Source organism: Humulus lupulus, chromosome 8 (assembly GCF_963169125.1).
Source record: "Humulus lupulus chromosome 8, drHumLupu1.1, whole genome shotgun sequence".
NCBI lineage: Eukaryota > Viridiplantae > Streptophyta > Magnoliopsida > Rosales > Cannabaceae > Humulus > Humulus lupulus.
In genome coordinates, this window is record NC_084800.1 from 63,813,435 (window position 1) to 63,840,090 (window position 26,656).

At 37.7% G+C, this 26,656-nt stretch overlaps 1 pseudogene; it reads right to left on the reverse strand.

Annotated features, from left to right (window-relative positions):
* Positions 1–18,189: 18,189 nt before the first annotated feature.
* On the reverse strand, positions 18,190–25,591 carry LOC133797534 (hydroquinone glucosyltransferase-like; annotated as a pseudogene).
* Positions 25,592–26,656: the final 1,065 nt, after the last annotated feature.

Here is a 26,656-nt window from a genome sequence, read left to right on the forward strand (position 1 = left end):
TCCCTAACTCGATCCTCTCTGTGAGAGTTGAGGCGATCTCGAAGGTCGCCTCCCTGGGTATTATGGTGACTTTGTGCTGAACTTAGTCGCTGTCGCAGGTCTCCTCCCGAAAGATCACTCCGTGCACTACCGGTCCTGTGACTCCTGCTGGACAGGCTCGATGTGCGTCTTTGGCGGCCCCGACCTGATCCTTCCCCCGGCACCCTGCTGCGCCGGGAAGGCCCGGCCGATGGCGGGTCTCTCCTACTATTTATGTAGGCCGGGATGTCTCGGATGGTTTGAGGAGACGGATATCTGATGGGAGAGGGAGGATGTCTGACCGGAGAGGCGATCCTAGAGCCGTCTGGACGGACTAAATTTGGTGGGGGCCTCTCGGCCCTGCCAGCTTGATGGTTTCGCGCTGGGCGATCTGGACGAGGAACTGGACGCTCTTCGGGGACGGGCTGACGTCTCCGGATCTCCTCGGCCCTCCTTTGGGAATTTCCCCTATCTCTTCTGGGTGTCCTCGAGGAAGGCTGAGAGCTAGGGGTTGATGTCCTAACCGAACGGCTGTACTGCTGCGGTTCGGTCTGAGGCATTTCCCTGAAGTTCGCCTCTTGATGGCGTGATGAAGGGGTGGAGTTGGCTGCAGGGAGTCTACCCGAACGGCTATACCTGGATCGATTACTCTGGCGAGACTTAGGAGCCTCGCCTTGCCTCTCTCCAACGTTACCGTTGGTTGTGAGAGGGGGTAGTCGACTCAGAATATCCTGGATTTGCTGACCAGCTGCTGCTAGCTGGCTCCTCAGTTGAGCATTCTCCATCTCCACCGCAGTATAATAACCTGGATTCGGATTAGGCGGCCGGGGCGCCGAACTACCAGTATCGTCTTGGCCGGCCGGCTGCTTTCCTGGCCTTTGCTGGACTTCAGGAACTTGCTCCTCGGGGAGGGCAACATGGCGGGCCTCCTGCCCATCATGCTGTTCTGTCTCGTTGCCATGTTTGGATCGAGTGGTCACCATAGTTGTATGTTTGTGGTAGTACTAATTAGATTCGCTCTCAATGAAAGCACCAAACTGTTGACGCGGTTCTTCGGCAACAGGTAATTAAGAGAAGAAGAGAAAGAGATTAGTACTTAAAAGTAGAACCGCCGCAGATATGAAATCTTTGTGAGAAGAACTAGGTGACCCTAAACACGTTTTTTAAGTGGTTCGAAGGTTAAAATCCTTCTACTCCACTAGTCAATATTATTGATCTTTTCTGGGTAATTGGTTTACAAAATATATAGTTCTTACAAGACTATTTTTTCCAACCCCTATCAATTCCCAGGGTCTCCATATTTATAGGAGAAGGCACCTGGAAATTGGTAGGGAGGTCATCCCGTGACCTTACCATTTGTCATATCAAGTCTGTGATATTCATGATTACTTCCTAAACCTGACACACAAGTGTGGTCTAATCAGTATGGAAGGAGATAATGGGCCGCACGGCCCAACCCATCCGTGGGTGTCTGAATACGCACGTTCCTGCGGCGTGTCCGAGAAGTCAGGGGGATATCGGACACGTGATGGCAGGATTATGCACGTTTATCTTGCGTGTTGACCTCCCATAGGGTCAGAGCTTCCTGAGAAGCTCGCTACCGGAGCAATCCATAACCCGAGCTGATCCTTCAGTGGTCGTCGGATGTTGTTCCCAGCTCCTGGAACAACAAGAAGGAGCAGGAAACTCCATCCCCTCGAGCTAGAAAGGGCCCGTCCTGAAGATAAAGCCTCTGGCCTGTGGGAGCCTCGGGCTAAATCATGCTTAGTCCGAGGATCGCCCTGCTAAACAGCCCGTGGGAAATCCAGGGCGTACAATATTATTATATGATGGTGAATGCATGCATATGGGTGTATTTATTATTATAAGAGCATTTTGGTAATTTGGCCTGTTGATGGCATATTTGTAAATTGGGTGCATATTGTAATTTGTGAATGAGATTTAATTATTATGGAGATATATTCGAGCTATTCGACATGAGACGGTCATATATAATGGATTAGCGGTTTTGTCATAACGGAGTCAATTTTGGGGTAATAGAAATGTTTATTTGGTGATAGATTGGGAATATTTGAGATCAGGGTGAAATTCTGGAAGTTTTGACTATAGTGTCCCCGGGGGTGTTTTCGGGACCCCGAGCACTAGGTTTTATTTGAGGTTACTTAAGCTTGAAGTAGCTTGACAGATAAGAACGTACGTTAGAAACCTCTCGTTCTCTCTCAAAACAGACCGTTTTACCGTTTGAGCCTTTTTGAGGAAATCTTGAGTTCTGGGAGTCGGAATCAAGCGAGGGTCGAGGCATAGCGATCCTAGGAAAGATTAGAAGCTTCTTAACCGAAGGATTTGATGAGAAACAACCCAGTCGAAGGTAATCTAAGTTTGAAGTTTTAAGGTTTTAAAGTTTTAAAGCTTAGAATTGGACTTTGTTAATTGTTGAGTTTTTGGTTGGTTTGAGCCTTGGGTTTTGGTGGTTTGGACCATTGGGGAGTTTGGGAACTTTGATTTAATGATTGGGGAATGTTTGGGAATGTTTTTGGAAGATTTGGAGTGTTTAAAACGCGTTTGGGAATGGCCCAGGGTTGGGGGCCGCGACCCTGTTCTTGTGCGCCGCGGCCCTAGTTCGAAGAAGCAGGTGTCAGGAAGTGACCCTTGCTGGGCGACGCGGCCCTTGATGGAGGGCACCGCGGCCCTAGCCTCAAAGAACCCTGGGGGCCGCGGCCCAAGGTGCTAGGGCCGCAGCCCTTGCCCTGTTTTCACCCCGTTTGCTCGTTTTGACCCCGAGAACTTATTTATGGGCCTCGGGAGTATCCCTACTACTTGGATTAGTTTGGATTGATCTCTTGGGGGCTAGATATTGGTGTGGAACCTTTGATTATCATGTTATTGGTGGTGTTCCATATTTGGTTATGATTAGGTGACCGCTAAGGGCTTAAAGGTTGATCGTTCTCAAGGGTCGTTCTTATATTGGTTCTAGCTCGAATCTGAGGTAAGAAAACTGCACCCTGTGTATATGAGACATGCATGGTTATTATTGATGCATGTCGGTTGATTATTATGTATGGGACATGCATGGTTATTATTAATGCATGTCGGTTGGTTATTATGTATGAGACATGCATGGTTATTATTGATGCATGTCGGTTGATTGGTATGTATGACATGCGTGGTTATTATGATGCATGTTGGTTGATTAATGAGTATGACATGCGTGGTTATTATTGAAGCATGTCGGTTGATTACTATGTATGACATGCATGGCTATTCTTGACGCATGCTGGTTGACTATTAAACGTGACATGCATGGCTGTTATTGGTGCATGTTAGATTGCTGGATTTTATTGCATATATGCATGAGAAACATGTGATTGGGACACGTCTTATATACTGAGTATGATATCGTTCAGAGCTTGAGTCTCTGTGTTCGTGCATGGTCCTAAGTATACTAATACCTGTTTAGTAAGCATGCTGAATACCTTGTTTATGGATATGGAACATGTGATATATGATTGGCGGCATGACTTACTTGTGTATGACACTGACTAGTCAGGGACCGACTCTAAAGTCGAGAATCACGCATTGAATGGCTCTATGGCATTAATGCTAGACCGACCCTAAGGTCGATGAATCATGCATTGAATGGCTCTATGGCATTAATGCTGGACCGACTCTAAAGTCGAGAATCGTGCATTGAGTGGCTCTAAGGCACTAATGCCAGACCGACCCTAAGGTCGATGATCACGCATTGAATAGCTCCATGGCATTAGTGCGGGACCGACCCTAAGGTCGAAGAACTTATAAGCGCTTGCCTGGTCTATGACCAGATGTTTATAGCCAAGGTATATGACCCCGGTGACTGTTTGTCACATGGCTAGGGGACGCTGTCCATAGCACGACTCTAGAGTCGGGAGGAAGGTTATGTTGGTGACCATTCACCATGCACCTGTCCTGATCAAACTTATGAAAGAATCACTTATCAGTTAAGCCCTGGTGACTCTATCGTCACATGGCTAAAGGGAGCGATGCTCATTATTGTGACTTTTGGCTATTGTCACCTATTTGCTTGGACTGATAGTCCTGAATGGTTATTATGATCGTTGTTGATATTATATCATGCTTTATTGGGTTTTCTTGCTGGGCTTCGGCTCACGGGTGCTACATGGTGCAGGTAAAGGCAAGAGGAAGCTGGACCATCCTTGAGTTGGAGAGCTTAGGTGACGACGTGTACATATGCAGCTGCTCGACCACCACGGCCGAGGTTTAAAGTGGAACTAGGGTTGAACCCTGTTTTGCCGCTTAGAACGGCCTGTTGTAAATGTTTTCTGTAATAGACTCTGAAACTTTATTTTCGGGATCCCAATGCATATATTAAACGTTTTAGTGAAACGTTACATCCTAACCAAATTTTTAATCCCTAAACCGCTAATCATACTTAGTTTCACGATTTTGGCCAAATGACTCGATTAGCGAGTTTAGCACTGTTTACAAGGCACACCGTAACGGTCCCTGGAGTTTGGGGCGTTACAAGAAATATGCAATTTTGATGGAATATCAATGAAATACGAAAATTGCATATCTATATTAGACTCATTTTCATTTTGAGTAAATATACAAATTTGTTCAATTATAGGCCTTGAGATATAATTATATCTTTTTCATTTTCCTCATGAGGCTCGAAAATTATTTTATCTAACTCTTTTGTCTCATTAGGAGGTTGGATGCATATTTCAAGTTCTTTAACAACTTCATTCTCTTTTTCACTTTCAATTTGACTATTTGGATTAGGAATGGGTTGGTTGGGATAACCTTGTTTTTCCGACTCGATAACAGTTGCAAGTTATCCTACTACTGTCTCAATTTTTGAGATTGACTGAGACTGGGCTTGTAAGATTTGGTAGGTTGATTGCATGAACTGTTGTAGGGTATCCTCTAAAGATGGGTCCGTTTCTTGTTTAATGGGAAATGATAGGTCGAATTGGGCATGACTTTGATTATGCATGTTGAATTGATGCCCTTGATTTATTGGAGATTGGGTATGACTCCATGAAAATTTTGGATTATAGGCGGGGGTAAAAGGGATATTCATGCATATCATACATATCATTAGTTTTTCCATAATTTAAATTTGAGTGCTCAAAATAGTTGTACTCAGAATTATAACAGAAATTAAGAAGAGTACTAAACACAATAATTAAGAAAAAAGAAAAAAAAAAGTAAAACTAAGCTAACATAAACAATATTAAGAAATGAAAACAAGAGTTAGGAGGTACAAGTGCCATCAACTATCACAAAATAAGAGATAATAACACAAGAGCTAGGAGGCACAAGTGTCGTCAACTATAAAAATATAACAACAAAAACAAAAAGATTACAACAAAGGTTAGGAGGCACAAGTGCCGTCAACTAAGAAAAATAAAAAATTTACAACAAGAGCTACAACAAAATTTAGGATGCACAAGTGTCATCAACTATAAATAAAAATTAAAAAGAGAGAGAGGAGGTACAAGTGCCGTCAACTAAAAAAAACAATAAATATAAATATATAAATAAGTTTTTTTATGGGTGGTAGAACCGTCCCAAATTTTCTTCTTATCTTTGTATTTTAGTTTTATATATATTTATATTTTTGTATATATATTTTTTTAAGTGAAAAAATTAAAATAACTAGTAGAAGAGTTCACTAACCTTGAGAAAAAATTCGTTTCTTTTCTGGCAACTCCCCAGCAATGGCACCAAAACTTGATGGACAAAAAATGGGTATGTTTTAAATATTTATACCGCAAGCGCACGAATCGTTCATATAGAATAGTGATCGTGTAAGCAAGGATGTCGAACCCAAAGGGGTTGTCTAAAATAAAAATAAAATTATTTTAAACCAAAATTAATAAATTCTAACCTAGCTCCAAAGATTGATGAGATTTTTGTATCAAGAAAATAAAATAAAAGATAATGTAATGCCCCAAATTTCCTAATAAGGTTGACCTTGATTAGGAGGCCGGGAGGGCCATAATTGATTTATTATGTTATTTTAATGATTATATGCATGTTTACGTGAATTATATTATTATATGATGGTGAATGCATGCATATGGAAGTATTTATTATTATAAGGGTATTTTGGTAATTTGGCCACTGTGGGCGTAATTGTATATTTTGGGTGCATGATTGTGATTAACTAATATAGCCACATTATAAGGTGGATTGGTTCGAGCTAATCGGCATGAGACGATCATGAGATGTAAGTGTTCGGTCTAGTCATAACGGGTTTAAGTTCGGGGCTCGGGGTGAGTCTCGGGGTCATTTAGATGACTAGAACATTACCGGGAATAAAAGGGTAATGAGATATGATTTATTGGTATTTGAGAATAATGGGAATTTGAGGGTGTTAATTATAATTAACGAGATAGGCGGGAAAGGACGGTTTTACCCTTGGGAGTCTTTGGAAGCTTTTATTTGACCTAGGGGCAAAATGGTCTTTTCACCCCTAAGATATATATCAATTCAAGGTTGTAGAAACCTTTAGACCAAAACAGAGCATCCTCATCTTCAGTTCTTCTCTCCCTCCTGTACATGTTCTTCCCTCTTTCTTCCTTTCAATTTTTGAGAGCCAACTTGAAGAACCAAGCTAGGAGATCAAAGATGAGAGCTTAGGAACTTAGTTCAAACATTGAAGAGGACTCAAATCAAACTTGAGGTAAGGTTTCATCCAAGAACTTAAGCTTTACTCTGTTTTTCAAGTTAGTTTTCAGTTGGGAAATTTGAGATGTTAGTTATGAGATTTAATGGAAGTTCTTGAGTGTTGTTGCTTGGGTTTTGATGAGGGTGTGGTGTAGATGGGGTTTGGGGGTTGAGTTTGATGTTTTGATGAAGTTTGGGATTGATTTGGAGGTTTGTTTTTCAAGGGAAATCGCAGAGGAGAAGACCAGAAGAGTTTCTGGTCTGCTGGTGGCGCCCCAGCGCCATTCCTGGCGCCCCAGCGCTAGGCAGAGCCGTATTTGGTGCTCTCTGATTTTGGGGCAGCGCCCCAGCGCCATTAGGCAGCGCCTAGGCGCTAGTGTATTTTCCAGGAAGCATATTTTAGGGCTCGGGGGTTGGTTCCTTTACTCCGTTTGGGTAGATTGAGAGTCCCGAGAGTGTGGGATGGATCCCGGGAGTGAGGTTTTAGATTATAAACCTTTCTATGATTTATTTTATTAATGGGATTCCATATTTGGTTATGACTAGGTGACCGCTAAAGGACCAAAGGATTGATCATTCTCAAGGGTCGTTCTTTTACTAATTCTTGCTCGAACCCGAGGTAAGAAAACTGCACCCAGTGTTTACGTGACATGCATGGTTATCATTGAAGCATGTTGGTTGATTATTGAGTATGACATGCATGGTTATTATTGATGCATGTTGGATGTTTAAATGTAAATGTTGATAGCATAATGAATGCTTGGCAATCTTGCCCATTTGCATATGACTATTGTTGCGGCATGCTGGATGATTAAGTGTGATGCATGTAATGCACGAGAAACATGTAATTGGGGCATGCCATGAACGATGAATATGAGATTGGTCAGAGCTTGAGTCTCTGAATTTGTGCTTGATCGTAACTGTGCGAGAAACTGTTTAGTAAGCATGCTGAATGCCCTATACTTGGATAACTGGCATATGATACATATTGATAGCATTGCTTACTTGTGTATGGTACTGACTAACTAGTTAGATCGACAAAAGTGTTAGTATCAGCTGTGAAGCTGTGACTTACTTGTCAGGTTCGGCAGTGATACTGGACATAGGTCAGGTAGCGCTGATTTATTTGTCGGAACGGCCTTAGCGTGAATCACGCAAGCCAACAGAGATTAGATCTAATCGACTACTAGCATTGAATGACTCAAGGAGCATTAATGCCTGACCGACCCTGAGGGTCGATGAACAAAACAGAGCTTAAAGGCTAGTGGCTTACCTATCAGCCACTCTCTCGCTAGAAAACAGAGCCTGGAGGCTAGTGGCTTACCTATCAGCCACTCTCCCGCTAGAAAAGAGAGCTTGGAGGCTAGTGGCTTATGTATCAGCCACTCTCCTGCTAGAATCATGTGATGTGCACCCATTGGTTTGAAAGCTTTATATTCAGTGTGATTATAATGATAATCATTTGATAATGTTTATGAAAAGTATTACGTTTTCTTGCTGAGCTTTGGCTCACGGGTGCTATGTGGTGCAGGTAAAGGCAAGAGGAAGCTGGACCATCCTTGAGTTGAAGAGCTTAGGTGATGACGTGTACATATGCAGCTGCTCGACCGCCATGGCCGAGGTTTAAAGTAGAACTAGGGTTGAACCCTGTTTTGCCGCTTAGAACGGCCTGTTGTAAATATTTTCTGTAATAAACTCTGAAATTTATATTTTTGGGATCCCAATGTATATATTAAACATTCTAATGAAACGTTACATCATAACCAAAGTGTTTAAACCCTAAACCGCTAATCATACTTAGATCACGTTTTGGCCAAATGACTCGATTAACGAGTTTAGCACTGTTTACAAGGCACACCGTAACGGTCCCAGGAGTTGGGGCGTTACAACTTGGTATCAGAGCGTGCCAAGGTTTATGGTTCCTGAAGACAAGCTGGGCATGTACACTCATCACTGAAGATAGCTTCACTCTGATACTAAGTTGTAACGACCATCGACCAGAAAAGAATTGGCTCATCAGACATCATATTTATGGGTGACCAGTCTGGCCGTATCTTTTCATTTATTTCCTTTAGATATGTAATCTTATAATTACGTATTAATTGCAAGAGAGGGGATTTTTTTGGGAGACTTTCTAAACTTCTGAATTCTAAGAGAGAATCAGAGTGTTTTTATCCGCCATACTTGTATTCATCCTGAAACTGGTGAAACTCGTGAACCCTTAATTCATTGATCACATTTCTTGGGATTTTACATCAATAAGAACACTAAGTGGATGTAGGTTATTACCATTTACTGGGACCGAACCACTATAAATCTTTTTGTGTCGTTTATCTTTTTGTCTTGATTTCATCTCATTTCTATCAATTTACTTGACTCTGTGTCGTTGAACAAATCGATGGTCAACATTTTGGTGCTTTCATTGAAAGTTGAACTCAAGACCTCCAAAAAGATCAAATGGAAAAAACGGCTAGAAAGACTGGACAAGCCTCTGGTGCCGCACCAACCCAACCTCCTCTTCAAAATGTGGCTGAGGATGAGCGACAAGTGGAGTTCAAAGAGGAGTAAATGGATTTTGAGACATTGAGGACGACATTGATTGTGTTGCAGGAAGAATTAGCCAATTTGAGGGCTAATCAAGAAAATGTGGCTGAAACGATGGCATTGCAACAGAGAGAAATTGATAGGCAACGCCAAGAATTGAATGAGCGGCAAGCCAATATGGATCGCCGGCAGAGGGACGCCACTGCCGCTCTGGAGGCAGCCATTCAGTTGGCCCGAGGACAGCCTGCACCAGTCTCCTAACTGGATCAGCCACCCAGTGTACCACCACAACAAGGTCCACATTCAGGTCATCCACAACATCACCACATTTCGCCTCAAACGACAAGTCCTCAGAGGCCGAAGAAACCCCCTGCTGCTCAACATGATATTCCATTTTAGGATCCTGAGCAGCAGCCACCTTCTCGTGATGGTCGAGGCAATCACCAGCAGCAAAGGCAAAATAGGGCTAGGCAGCCTCCCCGAAGCCCTAGAAGTCAGACTGTTGAAGAACCAAACCCACCGAGCAGGGAACAACGTCCTTCTGCTAACAGAAAGCAAGTTGAATCAGGCTCTCCGGTCAAGGGCCCCCCACGACATAATAATGCCTGGGGACCTACCGACCAATGCAGGCCTCCACCTGATGGTCGGGACATGCCAGCAAGAGGGGGGGGGGGAACAGAGTGATCACCAGGTCGCACCATAGTCGGTCGCACTTTAGGGATGGCCATGACTATAACGAGGCAGATTCTGGAAAGGGAAATGTTGATCAAAGGCAAGAAGAGAGGGGATGGGAGCAGAACCCTCCACCAAGAGAGAACCGGCCAACAAGTCAGAATGCTGGGGAGTTGCCTAGACAACCCAATGTCTTTGATCGACTGGGCGCTAGCGAGCAAAGGCGTAGGGATGTTCTAATGACAGACGAGAAAGACACGACGAGTATGCCCCTTTAGCACCGGTCGCCCCAACAATACTAGACGTTGTACAGGCCCAGCTCGATGCATTGAATCAAACTGTCCAGTAGCTAGTGGGGAGCCGGACATCCCACATTGAATACGACCGAATAAGAGGCACTCCGTTTGTACAAAGAATAGCGATAGCCGAGGCCCCAAGCAAACTTAAGATGCCGGTCTTGCCCAATTTCACCAGTCTAGAAGACCCATTATATCACGTAAATAAATTCGAGATACAAATGGACATCCAAAAGGTGTCAGATGATGCTCGATGCAAAATCTTCCTAGCCACCTTGTCCGATACTGCTCAGGAGTGGTTTTTTAAATTCTTTATTTCTTTTTCTTTTTCTTTTTATGTGATTTTCATTTATTATATAATGTTAAAAAAAATTATTTTCTTTGTTTTCTTTGAAAAAAATATATATTGGTGATTTTCATTTTTCCAATGATAAGAATTATTATTGAAATTGTTCTTAGAAAAATATAAATAATTATTAAGCTTTACTTTTAATTTTTAAGTTAGTTTTATTCAAATACATATTTTTCATAATATGTCACTTTTCTATTCTATTCGAATCTGTGATATTTAGATATAGTTTATTTAAACATTAAATTCTTTAAATCTCTAAAAAAAAAAAATTTGAAAAATCCTAGAATTTGCTTGATTATCTCTTGAGATTTAATTTATTTTAGTTTGTATAGGCTTGTCTAATGTTCACATGATAATTTGATGATAGTTTTTGCGCTTGTATGTTAAATATTTATTTTGAAAACAATTTTAATTTTTCAAATTAATTACATAAGCTTTACTTTTATTTGTGATTTTCTTTGAACTATTTCTAATATGTAATTTTTGAGTTAAACATTAGACATCACCAATTTAAAAAAAAACAAAAAAACAAAAAGTGTATGTTTTTAATTTTTCTTTTGCTCGAGGACTAGCAAAATATTAAGTTTGGAGGTGTGATAACTCTACAAAATAGAGTTATTTTACCACTTTTTATGTGCTAATTGTTGCCCAATTCTTGAGTTTTTAATTGATTTATTAATTTTTTAAGTAATTTTGCATTTATTAGTCTTATTGTAATTTTCTAGATTTTTATATGTTTTTTTAGATATTTTATTGTTTTATGTTGTAATTTAATTAGTTGAAATTAATGTTGTTAGTTGAATGCTAAAAATATGATTTTATTGAAATTAAATGTTATGTAAATTAAAGTTTAATTAATATTTTCATGGAAGTTACATGATATATTTTATTAGTGAAAATATTTAATTTTAATTTAGTTTATGATTTTTTTGTAGGAAACAATGTTGCATTTTGCTCTTGAAAAGAAAGAAAAATAAAGGAAAAGAAATGACATTTTCAAGGAAAGAAAAGAAAAAATGGAATAGCAGCCACCAGCCCACTTGCCAGGCCCATTCCGAAGCCCACTTCAACCTCCAAGCAGCCTTCAGCATCACCACACGTCCAAGCTTCTCTCTAGCTCTCCTAGCTGAAGCATCCATTCAGCCAGCTGCCTCACACCTCCAATCACCAACCTGAAGCACCAACGTGGGCCTGCTCCCTGGCCCAATCTGAAAGACCTCCCACCCAGGTCCACCAATGCGCCCAAGACTGCCAGTAGCCTCCAACAGCCACCACCCCATGCATGCCTCAAATTCTTGAGCCCAACAATGTCTCTTTGTCCTTGTGTCTAAAAATGTCATATTTTTACCCCACTTTCTACATATTTTTACCCAAACTCATCATCACTCCTACAAATTTACCCCTATATGTCATATTATTCATCATTTCAAATTTAATTTAATCAATTTAATTAATTTAAATTGATTATTTTAAAAAAAAAATTTGGCTATAAATAAAGGAGTTTGTGTCAATTTTATGAGGTTACCATACCATAATTTCTACACATTCAAAACCTCTCATTTCTCTTCATCTTTTTCTTCTTTTTGGTTATTTTCTATGTATTTTTAGAGGAAAAATTTTGGGGTTCATCCTCCAAATTTTCCTATTTATGTTTGTAATTTTCAGTTTGTATTTGCTATTCTAGTTATGTGTTTCTAATCATTTTAAGATTATTGAGGTGATGATGAAACAATATGTAACTAGATAGTATTTATTTTGTATGTTGATTTCCCATTTTGTGCAACAAAGTTTATGGAATTTTCTTCTTCAAATATATTCTTTCATCTTAAATATCATGTATTTTGGATTGTTAGTACATATTTATTCTTTGTTCTTCATTAGTGCAAAAACATAATATTCTTTGTGTAAGATGTGTCATTAAATTGTACACATCCATGCTTAGAACAAAAATATTATGTGTGACCTTATAAATAATGTTCATTGATTTATTTGTTATTTCATTAGATTGATTTACACTAAATGCTTTGAAATTATAATTTTGAAAAGTGAAGAAAAATCTTATCTTTTTAGAAGTAATTTGTGCTTAAAATTATAAATCTATTTGGAAAATGATAGTTTGATTTATTTAACTATCACTAAAACTTGGGAATCAATATACTTATAAATATTATTGAACTTATATTTTGTGGATTCTAATCCTTAATAATCTTATTTTACCATCTTGTTTACAATTATTAATTTATTTTTATTTATTGTCTTAAATTTCTTTATTATTGTCTCTTATTATATTTCATTGTCACAAATTCTCATCAGTCTTTGGAACTAGGTTATAATTTATTAATTTTGATTTAAAATATTTTTCTTTTCGATTTTAGACAACTCCTTTGGGTTCGATCTCGTGCTTACACGAACACTATATTCCATATACGATTCGTGCGCTTGCGAATATAAATATTTAAAACATACCCGTTTTGGGTCCATCAAGTTTTTGGTGCCGTTGTCTGGGAGTTACAAGAAAAGAAACGAAATTTATCTCAAGGTTAGTGAATTTTTCTACTAGTTATTTTAATTTTTTGCACTTAAAAAAAAAACTAAAAAAATATATATCTATAAAAACTAAAAAAAAAAAAGATAAAAAGAAAATTTGGGACGGTTCTACCACCCATAAAAAAAAACTTACTTATATATTTATATTTATTATAATTTAATTTTTAGTTGACGGAACCTGTGCCTCCTATCTATCCTTTTAATTTTTATAGTTGACGGCACTTGTGCCTCCTATCTATCTTTTTAATTTATATAGTCGAGGCATTTGTGCCTCCTAATTTTGTTATAATTTTATTGTAATTTATCTTGTTGTTATTTTTTATTTTTTTTTATTTTTGCAAGTTACTAGTTGATGGCAATTTTGCCTCATAGTATTTTATCTTATGTTTTAGTTGATGGCACTTGTGCCTCCTAATTTTTACCTTGATTTTGTTATGGTTGATGGCATGCTATGCCTCCCTACTCTTGCCCAATTTTTTATAATCTTACGTAATTTTACCTTAGTTTTCTTTGTCTTTTATCATATTATCGGGTAAGTGTTTAATATCTTAACATTGTTTTTATTCTCTTAATTTTATTTTCTTGTTCTTTTTTTTCCTTAATTGTCATCTTAAAAAAAAATTAGTTTGTCATCTAGTTTTTTCCATATGGATCATTTTAATTATAGTTGGAATTCTGAGTACAACTATTATGAGCACTCAAATTTAAATTATGGAGAAACTAATGATATGCATGATTATGGTGAATCATTTGATATCCCATTTGCCCCCACCTATAATCCAAATTTTTCATTATGTCATACCTAGTTTCCAATAGGGCATGAATTCAACATGGATAATCAAAGTCATGCCCAATCCGACCTATCATATCTCATTCAACAAGAAACGAGCTCATCTTTAGAGGATACCCTACAATAGTTTATGCAATCAACCTACCAAATCTTACTAGCCCAGTCTTAGTCAATCTCAAAAATTGAAACAATAGTAGGACAACTTGCAACTGTTATAGAGGCGGAAAAACAAGTTTATCGCAACCAACTCATTCCCAATCCAAATAGTCAAATTGAAAATGAAAAGGAGAATGAAGTTGTTGAAGAACTAATATGCATCCAACCCCCTAATAAAACCAAAGAGTTGGATGAGATAATTTTCGAGGCTCATAAGGAAAATGAAAATGATATAATTATATTTCAAGAGCCCATAATTGAACAAATTTGTATATTTACTCAAAATGAAAAGGAGCCTAATATAGATATGCAATTTTCTTATTTTATTGGTATTCCATTAAAATTGCATATTTCTAATTTTCTTGTAGGTGTGATGTTATTAATTATTATTTATGGCATTTGCATCAAAGTCATAACTCACCCTACTAATGAAATTCTTCACCATCGATTGAGTGTAGGTTAAAAGAAAAAAAAATTATAGTCGAGCTAAAGACTATAAACTAAAGCGCTTTGTGGGAGGCAACCCATACTTTAATGTTTCATTTTATATTTCACTTGTTGTTGTGTGTTTTTTGTTCCATGTTTTTCAAATTCCAAAAAGCTTGAAGGGAACTTCTTGCCCAAAAAGAAAAAGAAGAGAAGAAAACAAAAGAGTCAAATCAAGGAAGCATTCATCAAAGGGAGTAGTTTTTAATTTTTTCCATTTTATTAAACATTGAGGACAATGTTTCATTTAAGTTTGGGGGTAATGTGTATGAATTTTTCTTTGTGTTTATGTGTGTTTTTCTTTGTGTTTATGCAAGCTTTTATTTTGTTGTAAATTAAAAAAAAAAATTCTTTATTTGTTTTTCTTTTTGTTTTTATGTGATTTTCATTTATTATATAATGTTAAAAAAAATTATTTTCTTTGAAAAAAATATATATTGGTGATTTTCATTTTTTCTAATGATAAGAATTATTATTGAAATTGTTCTTAGAAAAATATAAATAATTATTAAGCTTTACTTTTAATTTTTAAGTTAGTTTTGTTTAAATATATATTTTTCATAATATGTCACTTTTCTATTCTATTCGAATCTGTGATATTTAGATATAGTTTATTTAAACATTAAATTCTTTAAATCTCTAAAAAAAAAATTTGAAAAATCCTAGAATTTGCTTGATTATCTCTTGAGATTTAATTTATTTTTGTTTGCATAGGCTTGTCTAATGTTCACATGATAATTTGATGATAGTTTTTGTGTTTGTATGTTAAATATTTATTTTGAAAACAATTTTAAAATTTCAAATTAATTACATAAGTTTTACTTTTATTTGTGATTTTCTTTGAACTATTTCCATTATGTAATTTTTGAGTTAAACATTAGACATCACCAATTTTTTTTATAAAAAAAAACAAAAAAACAAAAAGTGTGTGTTTTTAATTTTTCTTTTGCTCGAGGACTAGCAAAATATTAAGTTTGGGGGTGTGATAACTCTACAAAATAGAGTTATTTTACCACTTTTTATGTGCTAATTGTTGCTTAATTCTTGAGTTTTTAATTGATTTATTAAGTTTTTAAGTAATTTTGCATTTATTAGTCTTATTGTAATTTTCTAGATTTTTATATATTTTTTTAGATATTTTATTGTTTTACGTTGTAATTTAATTAGTTGAAATTAGTGTTGTTAGTTGAATGCTAAAAATATGATTTTATTGAAATTAAATGTTATGTAAATTAAATTTTAATAAATATTTTCATGGAAGTTATATGATATATTTTATTAGTGAAAATATTTATTTTAATTTAGTTTATGATTTTTTTGTAGGAAACAATGTTGCATTTTGCTCTTGAAAAGAAAGAAAAATAAAGGAAAAGAAATGGCATTTTCAAGGAAAGAAAAGAAAAAATGGCATAGCAGCCACCAGCCCATTTGCCAGGCCCATTCTGAAGCCGACTTCAACCTCCAAGCAGCCTTCAGCATCACCACACGTCCAAGCTTCTCTCTAGCTCTCCTAGCTGAAGCATCCATTCAGCCAGCTGCCTCACACCTCCAATCACCAACTTGAAGCACCAACGTGGGCCTGCTCCCTGGCCCAATCTGAAAGACCTCCCACCCAGGTCCACCAATGCACCCAAGACTGCCAGTAGCCTCCAACAGCCACCACCCCATGCATGCCTCAAATTCTTGAGCCCAACAATGTCTCTTTGTCCTTGTGTCTAAAAATGTCATATTTTTACCCCACTTTCTACACATTTTTACCCAAACTCATCATCACTCTTACAAATTTACCTCTATATATCATATTATTCATCATTTCAAATTTAATTTAATCAATTTAATTAATTTAAATTGATTATTTTAAACACTTTTTTTTGCTATAAATAAAGGAGTTTGTGTCAATTTTATGAGAGGTTACTATACCATAATTTCTACACATTCAAAACCTCTCATTTCTCTTCATCTTTTTCTTCTTTTTTGTTATTTTCTATGTATTTTTAGAGGAAAAATTTTGGGGTTCATCCTCCAAATTTTCCTATTTATGTTTGTAATTTTTAGTTTGTATTTGCTATTTTAGTTATGTGTTTCTAATCATTTTAAGATTATTGAGGTGATGATGAAACAATATGTAACTAGATAGTATTTATTTTGTATGTTGATTTCCCATTTTGTGCAACAAAGTTTATGGAATTTTCTTCTTCAAATATATTCTTTCATCTTAAATATCATGTATTTTGGATTGTTAGCACATATTTATACTTTGTTCTTCATTAGTGCAAAAACATAATATTCTTTGTGTAAGATGTGTCATTAAATTGTACACATCCATGCTTAGAACAAAAATATTATGTGTGACCTTATAAATAATGTTCATTGATTTATTTGTTATTTCATTAGATTGATTTACATTAAATGCTTTGAAATTATAATATTGAAAAGTGAAGAAAAATCTTATCTTTTTAGAAGTAATTTGTGCTTAAAATTATAAATATATTTGGAAAATGATAGTTTGATTTATTTTAACTATCACTAAAACTTGGGAATCAATATACTTATAAATATTATTGAACTTATATATTGTGGATTCTAATCCTTAATAATCTTATTTTACCATCTTGTTTACAATTATTAATTTATTTTTATTTATTGTCTTAAATTTCTTTATTATTGTCTCTTATTATATTTCATTGTCACAAATTCTCATCAATCTTTGGAACTAGGTTAGAATTTATTAATTTTGATTTAAAATAGTTTTCTTTTCGATTTTAGACAACTCCTTTGGGTTCGATCTCGTGCTTACACGAACACTATATTCCATATACGATTCGTGCGCTTGCGAGTATAAATATTTAAAACATACCCATTTTGGGTCCATCACTAGTCGATAGCAGAGCAGAAGTGTACCAGGCCACTAACACCACTGTTCCCTTCAGGCGACCATCCCCAATCAGAAAAGATATCTCCAAGAGAGATACAACAAAGTTCTGTCGTTTTCATAACGACTATGGTCATGAAACCAACGAGTCCAACCATCTTAAAGATAAGATTGAGTTCCTTATCAGACAAGGAAACCTGAGAAGATACATATGAGCCCCTGGAGGTTCTCAACGAGAGGCTTAAGGAGGCAACGAGCAGGCACTTGTACACCAACACTCGCCCCTTTTATAGCCAGCTCCAGTTGCTGGTACATTGATGACCATCTGTCACGACTAGGACATTGAAATACTGAACATAGAGGCATTTCTTCCTTGTTGCACGGCTGACTAAGTGAGGGAGGGACAAGGAGGTGTTTCTTCCTTTCAGTTCACATGAAAGAGAAGAAGAAAGAAAGTGTTTTAGCTTTTAAGTTAAACTTAAATTTTCAGAATTTTTTTTTTAAATAATTTCGGTCGGGTTTGGGTTAAACCCGAATCCAAAATGACTAAATTTTGAAAACCGAAACGACATATGTCGGGTTTGAATCGGATTAAGCCCGAAAACTACGGGTTTTTTGAAAAATCGGATTCTCGAAGCTCGGGTCGGGCGAGTTTTGCGGGTCAAATGTTCACCCCTAGCACTAACGACTAATCTGTCTTATAGTCAAACATAATATACAAAGGTGAAAAAAGGTGAAAAAAGTACAAAAGGATTAAAAAAAAATTCTTAAAAGGGAGTAATAGTACACAAAAGAGTGAGAAAGTACTCTAATTGCATGTCTTGTTCTTCCACTTGTCAGCTACCTCAGACAGTGCTTTAGTAGAAGCCCCATTTGGACTCAGAGCCTTAGCCACAGCTTCTTTAAGGTCCTTTATTCGGTTTCTAAGATTTTTACATTCTTCCCCTTCGATAAGGGACTTGACCACTTTGGCAATTTCGTCCCTTTGAACGACACCATTTTCACTCTCTTTAGGCCTTAATGCCACTTTAATTTCTTCAGTCAACAAAAAAGCGTTCATTCTCTGCTCTGCATAGAGTGGCCAAGCCACGAGTGGCACACCATTGAACACGCTCTCTAGCGTGGAGTTCCACCCACAATGGGACAGAAAACCACCCGTCGAGCCATGGCTCAAAATTTGGGACTGTGGGGCCCAAGATGGTACCACCAGGCCTCGGCCTTTGGTTCGCTCAAACAACCCATTAGGCAAGAAATCAAACGAGGATTCGTTTTGGGCGGTCCCGCTAAAATACGTGGCGTTTGCGACTTTGTCGTTGGGCCTCCTCACCACCCACAAGAATCGTTGCTCACTCATCTCTAATCCCAAAGCTAGCTCATTAATCTGCTCCGACGAGAGGGTCCCCCCACTCCCAAACGAAACGAATAAGACGCTGCCATGTGGCTGCTTGTCAAGCCACGCCAGACAATTGGACTCGTTAGCCTTCGTCGCCGGTTCCATGTTCACCAACGGTCCAACTTTGTAAACCGGCAGCTTACCTGGCTCACCCTTTGTTGGAACTTATAATATATAATAGTATGAATTATTAAAAAATATAAAAGGTGCTTTAATGACTCCCTAGAGGATGAGTCCCACATTGGTTTAGAATACTCTCTTGTAAGGGTATATAGAGTGTGGACTTCAGCCTTGGGGTTGTGCCCCAAGGGGTACCCACTTTTGTGGGAGAGGGAGGAGTCACACAAAGGCTCACCTGACCACCACACACGCGCACGCCGCCGCCGTCCGACCGAGCTGGTTGGTTGGTGTGGTGTGCACCTTATTATTTTTTCTAAAAAAATTATTTATTAAATATTTTTTATTTAATAAAAACGTGGTTAATAAGTGGTAAACTGAAGACTTAATCTCTTCAGATTTTTCAGGATTCCAACTGCCATGCCTCTCCCACGTTTTAATAAAACGTCTTTATTCCCGTTAATTAAGATCGATTTTTTCTTTAAAAAGGTGCGATTACTTTTCAGAAAAGCATAACTCTTTTCAAAATTTACGATTAAAAATCCGAGCAGTAGTATTATTAAGGGTGTATTATACGACGGGTCTCTACGGTGCAGTGGAGGTCCGATCACAGTTTGGACTGGGTTGTTTTATCCTGGGAACGACGAGGCTGATAGTCTGCTTGCACGAATTCTGGGCAGTGCCGCGAACGTCTTAAAGAGAGCGACCTAGTCCGCGACTCAACCCAGACAATCATTCGGTAATTTCGTTCCTATTTATTTCTGCAGCAACTTTGTACAAAAATTTTAAGACGTTTAGTTTCTGCCATGACTACCGATGATAACTCTGGTGTTGTTGACATAAACAAACCATTTCGTTTTGAGGGTAACCACTTTAAAAGATGGAAACAGAAGATGTTATTTTTCCTCACAATTAAAAAGGTTAACACAGCTCTCACTTCTGATAAGCCTACTGTATCTGAAAAGGAAGACAACGATGAAAAAGAGAAACAAACTAAGGCTTTAGATGCTTGGGTCGAAAATGATTTTTTATGCAAAAATTTCATTCTCAATGGTTTATCTGATGACTTGTATGACTATTATAATTCTGACCAAAATGCCAAGGAAATCTGAGGAGGCTGAAACCAAGAAGTACGCTGTCAGTCGCTACCTCAAATTTCAGATGACCGATGACAAGTCAGTGGAAGCCCAATCTCATGAACTTCAGAAAATCGCTCATGAAATAATTTCTGAAGGTATGTCTTTAGATGAACAATTTCATTGCTGTGATTATTGACAAACTGCCCCCTGCGTGGAAAGATTTTAAAAAATTTCTCAGGCACAAAACTAAAGAATTTTCACTAGAAAGTCTTATCACTCGCCTTCGTATTGAGGAGGAAGCTTGTAAACAGGACCAGAAAGAAGAAGTGCTTGTTGTATCCAGCAACAACAACACTAACAAAAGGTCCACTGCGGTTCTGAAACCCAATGGGAAAAATTTCAAAAATCAGAATCGAAAGCAGAACTCAAACCGCAACAATCAACCTCGGAACAATACTCAGAATTGGAACCATCAAAGGAACCAAAACAGACAGCAGCAAAACCCCCCTAATAATAAGAATGAACCTGCTCCATTTCTGTGCTTTGTTTGCAATAGACCAGGTCATATTGCACGCAAGTGCAGGAACAGGCCAAGCTCTTCTCCGCAGGCTAACCTGACAACTGAAGAGCCTTTCACGGCTATGATATCTGAGATCAACCTTGTTGGTGGATAATAAGGGTGGTGGGTAGACACTGGCGCTTCTCGCCATGTTTGCTATGATCGGAATATGTTTAAGACATACACTACTGCTACTGAGGATAAGAAAGTGTTGCTGGGAGATTCGCACACTATGATTGTTGCTGGTATTGGTGATGTGGAATTAAAGTTTACCTCTGGAAGAACTGTGATTCTTAAGGAAGTCATGCACACTCCAGAGATGAGAAAGAATCTGGTCTCGGGCTACCTTCTCAACAAGGCGGGGTTTACACAGACTATAGGGGCTGATTTGTTTACTTTAACTAAGAATGGGATATTTGTAGGGAAAGGGTATGCAACTGAAGGAATGTTTAAATTGAATGTTGATGTCAATAAAGTGAATGCTTCTGCTTATATGTTGTGTAGTTTTAATACTTGGCATGCTAGACTCTGTCACGTTAACAAGCGCATAATCAAGAATATGAGTAGTTTAGGCTTAATTCCTAAATTATCTTTAAATGATTTTGAAAAATGTGACTATTGTAGCCAAGCTAAGATCACAAAAACACCCCATAAATCTGTGACTAGAGAAACTGAGCCTCTAGATTTAATTCATTCCGATATCTGTGAACTTGATGGGACGTTGACCAGAAATGGAAAACGTTATTTTATCACTTTTATAGATGACTGTTCTGATTTTACATATGTGTACTTGATGAAAAATAAAAGTGATGCTCTTGATATGTTTAAATCTTTTGTGACTGAAATTGAAAATCAATTTAATAGAAAGATAAAGAGATTTCGTAGTGATAGAGGCACTGAATATGATTCGAGCATGTTTGTTGATTTTTATAACTCACATGGAATTATACATGAAAGAACTACACCATACTCACCTGAAATGAATGGCAAAGCCGAAAGGAAGAATAGAACATTTACTGAATCAATTGTTGCTATTTTGCTTAATTCTGGTGCTGCATCTTATTGGTGGGGAGAAATATTATTGACTGTTTGCTATGTGCTTAATAGAGTTCCAAAATCAAAAAGCAAAATTTCTCCTTATGAGATCTTGAAAAATAAACAACCAAACATCTCTTATTTTAAAACTTGGGGTTGTTTAGCATATGTTAGAATTCCTGATCCTAAGAGGATTAAACTGGCTAGTCGAGCATATGAATGTGTGTTTATTGGCTATGCTGTTAATAGTAAAGCATATCAATTTTTTGATTTGAAAGACCATGTTATTTTGGAATCAAATGACGCTGATTTTTATGAGCATAGATTTCCATTTAAATTGAGAAATAGTGGGGGTGCATCATCTAGTAACATGCCTGTGATTAGGGACATTGAGCATCATGAGGGGAATGAAACTGAACCTAGAAGAAGTAAAAGAGCTAGAGTCTCTAAAGACTTTGGTTCTGATTTTTGTGCATATACTTTAGAGGAGGATCCTTCGAACCTCCAAGAAGCTTTGACCTCATTAGATGCTGACCTGTGGTAAGAAGTCATTAATGATGAAATGGACTCTCTTGAGTCTAACAAAACCTGGCATTTAGTTGATTTACCTCCAGGATGTAAGACAATAGGTAGCAAATGGATTCTGAAAAAGAAATTGAAACCTGATGGTACTGTTGATAAGTACAAGGCACGACTTGTTGCCAAAGGTTTTAGACAGAGAGAAAATGTAGATTTCTTTGACACATACTCACCTGTCACAAGGATAACATCTATTCGTGTGCTTATTGCTTTAGCTTCTTTACATGATCTTGTTGTGCACCAAATGGATGTTAAAACTGCTTTTTTAAATGGTGAATTAGAAGAAGAGATTTACATGGACCAACCTGAGGGATTTGTGATCCATGGTCAAGAACATAAAGTGTGCAAATTAGATAAATCTTTGTATGGTTTGAAACAGGCACCTAAGCAATGGCATGAAAAGTTTGACAATCTAGTTATCTCACATGGTTTTAAAGTGAATGAAAGTGACAAATGCATTTATTATAAATCTGAGAATGACATTTGCACCATCATATGTTTATATGTAGATGACTTGCTTATTTTTGGTTCGAACTTACATGTCATAAATGATGTAAAATCTGTGCTATGTGAAAACTTTGACATGAAAGATCTAGGAGAAGCGAATGTGATCCTTGGTATAAAGATCACTAGGTCTGAAAAGGGAATTTCTTTGGATCAATCTCATTACATTGAGAAGATTTTAAAGAAATACAATTACTTTAACTGTAAACATGCGTGTACACCCTATGATCCCAGTGTAAAGCTATTTAAGAACACTGGTGATGGTGTAAGACAAACAGAGTATGCGAGCATCATTGGCAGTCTTAGGTATGCCACTGATTGTACTAGACCCGACATTGCCTATGTTGTGGGACTATTGTGCAGGTTTACTAGTAGACCTAGTGTTGAGCATTGGCATGCTATAGAAAGGGTCATGAGGTACCTTAAGAGAATAATGAACCTTGGATTGCATTATCAAAAGTTTCCCGCTGTCCTTGAAGGATATAGCGATGCTGACTGGAACACCTTGTCAGATGACTCCAAGGCAACCAGTGGCTATATTTTTAGCATAGCTGGTGGAGTTGTTTCATGGAAGTCTAAAAAACAGACTATTCTGGCTCAATCTACAATGGAGTCAGAAATGATAGCACTAGCTACTGCTAGTGAAGAAGCAGGATGGTTGAGAGGCCTGCTAGCTGAGATCCCTTTATGGGAAAAACCGATACCAGCTGTGTTGATCCATTGTGATAGTACCGCGGCTATTGCAAAAGTTCAGAACCGTTATTACAACGGTAAAAGACGTCAAATACGACGTAAGCACAGTACTGTTAGAGAGTTCCTCTCTACTGGAGCTGTGAGAGTGGATCATATACGCACTGATGAAAATTTAGCTGATCCTTTGACGAAAGGATTAGCTAGAGAGAAAGTCCTTAAAACATCAAAAGGAATGGGACTATTGCCCTTAGAATGATGAATCACACATGATGGTAACCCGACCTATAGACTGGAGATCCCAAGAAATAGGTTCAATGGGTAATAACAAGTTATGATGTGATATGAGACAGATCATGCTATTACTTAAAGTTAACTTGAAGCATGAATTCCTGAAGCGACATAAGGATGAGTTAATCGAAACTCTTAATGAGATCTATACTCTATGTGGAGTGGAGTACCGAGCTACAGGAGTACTCTTGATAGACTCACCTACGTGAATGTGGAAGTGGGGCCGCTTCCTATGAAATTTAGGGCAAATTTCTAGAGCGTTCACTATACTGGGACAGACGTGCATGGCCATTAAAGCACGGGCTTTTGGACTACACCCTGGAAAGATTGTGCGTGGTGCAATGTTAGAGATAGAGTTCAAGACTACGTGTCACTCTAGTATATTCTAAATTGCATTCACTATGCAAAGGTTCAAGTCGAAAGATACCTTTGTTTATGTTCAATTTTATTGTTCTTAGGTTACTGCTCGATGAAAAATATTTTTTAAATAATTCAAGTGGGGGATTGTTGGAACTTATAATATATAATAGTATGAATTATTTAATGACTCCCTAGAGGAATAGTCGCACATTGGTTTAGAATACTCTCTTGTAAGGGTATATAGAGTGTGGACTTCAGCCTTGGGGTTGTGCCCCAAGGGGTACCCACTTTTGTGGGAGAGGGAGGAGTCACACAAAGGCTCACCTGACCACCACACGCGCGCGCCGCCGCCGTCCGACCGAGCTGGTTGGTGTGGTGTGCACCTTATTATTTTTTCTAAAAAAAATTATTTATTAAATATTTTTTATTTAATAAAAATGTGGTTAATAAGTGGTAAACTGAAGACTTAATCTTTTTAGATTTTTCAGGATTCCAACTGCCATGCCTCTCCCACGTTTTAATAAAACGTCTTTATTCCCGTTAATTAAGATCGATTTTTTCTTTAAAAAGGTGTGATTACTTTTCAGAAAAACATAACTCTTTTCATAATTTACGATTAAAAATCCGAGCAGTAGTATTATTAAGGGTGTATTATACGACGGGTCTCTACGGTGCAGTGGAGGTCCGATCACAGTTTGGACTGGGTTGTTTTATCCTGGGAACGACGGGGCTGATAGTCTGCTTGCACGAATTCTGGGCAGTGCCGCGAACGTCTTAAAGAGAGTGACCTAGTCCGCGACTCAACCCAGACAATCATTCGGTAATTTCGTTCCTATTTATTTCTGCAGCAACTTTGTACAACACCCTTTGTCAAAGCCGTTACGGCTCCGGTCTCCAACTCCAAGAATGAATTCACCACAATCCCGTCAGCTAAACGATACCGTTTCGCGTTGTGAAAAGTATATTTGTAAGCCTCGTTTTTCCTATCTTGAAGTGGGTCAGGCAATTCCTTACCCGGGATCGGAATACAACCAGGGATTCTTACCGGCTCGGACAGCTCTCTGAACTCACCCGACACCATTTCGTCGAGAACCGGCCAGTGGAGGAGGAGACACAAGACCATGGCTGTCGACGGGTGAAAAATATACGACAACACGTTGAACTCTCGTGCGACATCAAAAGCGTCGGTGCCGAAAACGTCGACGACGAGAGCGCTGACCGAACCGAAACGCGAGAACATGGACTTCATAACGTCTCTAAGGGCTGGGAGCGAACGTGTCACGGTGAGAGTGATCATGGTCTCGATCTTCGTCCCTTCTGGGAGGTCGTCGAAGTTAACCGGCGGGAGGAACACGTGGTCAATTGCCTCCGGCAAGGCGCTCAGCACGGACTTCTGGGTCTTTGAAGGTGCGGGGCCGTCGGTTGGAACGACGAACGTGATGGTGAAATCATGGGCTGTCACCAGACTCTTGGCGAACTCGACGAGAGGGATGAGGTGGCCCATCCCCGGAGATGGTAGAATCGCCACGTGGGGTTTCTAAGCTTGAGGTTGTTGAGCCATGTTGGAGGAGGGTCGGGATCACTACTTTGCTTTTGTTTGGTGGAGGAGATAATGTGCAGCTTTATGTTTTTGAATTGAACTCAATTTTGGTTTGATTTATAGGTTCAATGTGTGAGTTTTAGAATTGGGTTTTATTTTTAAAATATATGTAGGCAATTTTGGAATGATATGAAAAGAAATGGAGAAAAGTTGTAGAAAAAATTTTCTTGCTTTTATTATTATTATTTTTTTTGGTGATAATAATATGAAATGAATAGAAAGGTTGATGGGTCAGAGTCATATAAGTGCAAGCAAGCATCATCACATGTTGTGGAGAGACAAGAAGAGAAATGATGTCAATTCAAGAGTAAGGCTTATGTTATCATCATAACATATTATTAGCCAATGCCTTATTATAGAGCTTGGGTTGGGTTCCACCGCTAATAAAGGACCATGGATTATATTATTTTTAATTACTTTATAGGATGCTAATTATAGAATCATCATTTGTAGAGGACGAGGTATAAAGTTATATTAATAGAATCATTTCTCCAATCATGGTGGTATGTTTTGCATTTAAAAACTTTTATAGAACAAACCACTTTGTTAATCTTTTTTCTTTGTCTACATATATCCGACCTCTCTTTAGATGCAAAAGTTAAATTTGCAAAATAAAAAATAAAAAACAATATTAATTCAACTTATTAAATTTACTAATGATGTTTTTCATTAAGCTTTTTTAGCAAATTATTCTCCACACTAATGGTATAGTAGTTATTGTGAATTTTGATCTTTAGGATCAATTTGACGTTACATTAACTTTTTATTTAACTTATGCTCATAAATATGTAGCTAATTCAAGTGATGAAAGAAAATAAGTTAACTTAATGTAGCTTAGTTACATTTCTTGTGGAGTTATTGTAAACGTTATTCATCTATCCTTATTAAACCTTTTTTTCCTATGTTGCCATTAGTGGCGGGATGCTATTTTGGTCTGTTGTTTGTTACGTACGGAAGGACTATCGTTTTGATTTTGAAGGGAGAAAAAAAAGTAATGATATGAAGAATAAAAAATTACTAAACAAGTAATACTAGGTTCCG